Source organism: Bombina bombina, chromosome 9 (genome assembly GCF_027579735.1).
Source record: "Bombina bombina isolate aBomBom1 chromosome 9, aBomBom1.pri, whole genome shotgun sequence".
Classification (NCBI taxonomy): Eukaryota; Metazoa; Chordata; class Amphibia; order Anura; family Bombinatoridae; genus Bombina; species Bombina bombina.
The window spans coordinates 280,297,242-280,299,741 of record NC_069507.1 but is presented as its reverse complement, the minus strand read 5'-3'; positions in this window follow the sequence as shown (position 1 = coordinate 280,299,741).

Here is a 2,500-nt window from a genome sequence, read left to right as displayed (position 1 = left end):
CTTGATTAGCTGTTTGTGTTAGTAACTTCTTATTATACCCCCTCTCTAGAAGTCTCTGGGTGATTGCATCTGCCTGTGTCCTATACTGTTGAATGTTAGAGCAGTTTCTGCACGCCCTAATGTATTGGCCTTTGGGGATGCCCCTAATAGTATGTCTAGCATGGCAGGAATCTGCTCTAAGTATGGTGTTGCGTGCTAGAGTCTTCCTGTATATGGTGGACACGATGTTAGATCCTTCGTCAATGTAAAGATGTAAATCTAAATAAGCTATAGAATTGGGTGATGATGAGTATGTAAATTTAAGATTAAACTGGTTGTCATTGAGGAGGTCTACCAGGGTGTGTGCCTCTGACTGGTTGTCTGAATTCCAAATGACTATAAGGTCGTCAATATAACGGCCATACACAACTAGATTGTCCCTGAGGGGGAAGTCATCAGCATAGATGCTGTTAAGTTCTAGCCAGCCCATGTATAGGTTGGCATATGCGGGGGCAAATTTTGCCCCCATGGCTGTGCCACAATTCTGCAAGTAGAATTCCCCCCCAGAGACAAAGTAGTTGTGTGAGAGAAGGAATTTGGCAGTGGAAACTACAAATTGGGTGTATTCGTCAGAGAATGAAGTATATCTCCTAATCATTTTGCCCAGGGCCTCCAGTCCCTTTGAGTGGGGTATACTGGAGTAGAGGGCTGTCACGTCTATGGTAAGCCACTGAAAAGTGGGTTGCCACTTGATGTCATTCAGTTGATGAAGAAGGTGAGCACTGTCTCTAATGTAGCCTGGCAGTGAGGTAACTATGGGTTGAAGGACTGAGTCTAGCCAGGCCCCCAGTCTCTCACATAGGGACCCCATACTGGCCACTATGGGTCTCCCTGGGGGTCTGGTCAGGGTCTTGTGTATCTTGGGCACAACCCTGAAGGTTGGAATCAGAGGGTGCTCTACAAATAGATATTCCATGGTTTCCTTGGTAATGAAACCATTCTCTAGGGCCGTATCCAGGAACGAAAACAGTTCTAGGGAAAACCTAGAGGTGGGGTCATAGCCTAGACGTGTGTAGGTGGAAGTGTCCCCAAGGTGCACATCAATTTCTTCCATGTAATCAGTAGTGTTAAGGATCACTACAGCCCCACCCTTGTCGGCCTGTGTGATTACTATGTCAGGGTTGGTCTCTAGTTCTGCCAGTGCATTTTTTTCCTCATGGGTAATATTGTGTTTTACTGTTGTGGGAGTGTCTTTTATAGTCTCGTGGAGTGATATGATGTCTCTCAATACTGTGTCTTGATATAATTCAATATTGGGGCTTCTGGCCTGAACAGGGTAAAAGAATGAGCGGTCTATATATATATATATATATGTGTGTGTGTGTGTGTGTGTGTGTGTGTGTGTGTATGTGTATATATGTGTGTGTGTATATGTGTGTTTGTATATGTGTATGTGTATATATGTGTATATATATATGTGTGTGTATATATGAGTATGTGTATATATGTGTGTATATGTATATATGTGTATATGTGTATGTGTATATGTATATATTTGTATATATGTGTGTTTGTATATGTGTGTGTATATGCGTATGTGTATATATGTGTGTGTATATGCGTATGTGTATATGTGTGTGTATATGTGTATGTGTGTGTGTATGTGTATATGTGTGTATATGTGTGTGTGTGTATATATGTGTATGTGTGTATATGCGTATGTGTGTATATGCGTGTGTGTGTGTATATGTGTGTGTGTGTATATGCGTATGTGTATATATGTGTGTGTATGTGTATATATGTGTGTGTATATGTGTGTGTGTATATGCGTATGTGTATATATGTGTCTGTATATGTGTATGTGTGTATATGTGTGTGTATGTATATGCGTATGTGTATATATGTATGTGTGTGTGTATATATGTGTATATGTGTGTGTATATGTGTGTGTGTATATGCGTATGTGTATATATGTGTATGTGTGTGTGTATATATGTGTGTAGGTGTATGTGTATATATGCGTGTGTATGTGTTTATATGTGTATGTGTATATATGTGTGTATATGTCTGTGTATGTGTGTATTTGTATATATGTGTGTGTGTATATATATGTGTGTGTATGTATATGTGTATGTATATATATATATATATATATATATATATATACAGTTGCAAGAAAAAGTATGTGAACCCTTTGGAATGATATGGATTTTTGCACAAATTGGTCATAAAATGTGATCTGATCATCATCTAAGTCACAACAATAGACAATCACAGTCTGCTTAAACTAATAACACACAAAGAATGAAATGTTGCCATGTTTTTATTGAACACACCATGTAAACATTCACAGTGCAGGTGGAAAAAGTATGTGAACCCCTAGACTAATGACATTTCCAAGAGTTAATTGGAGTGAGATGTCAGCCACCTCTAGTCCAATCAATGAGATGAGATTGGAGGTGTTGGTTACAGCTGCCCTGCCCTATAAAAAACATACACCAGTTCTGGGTTTGCTTTTCAC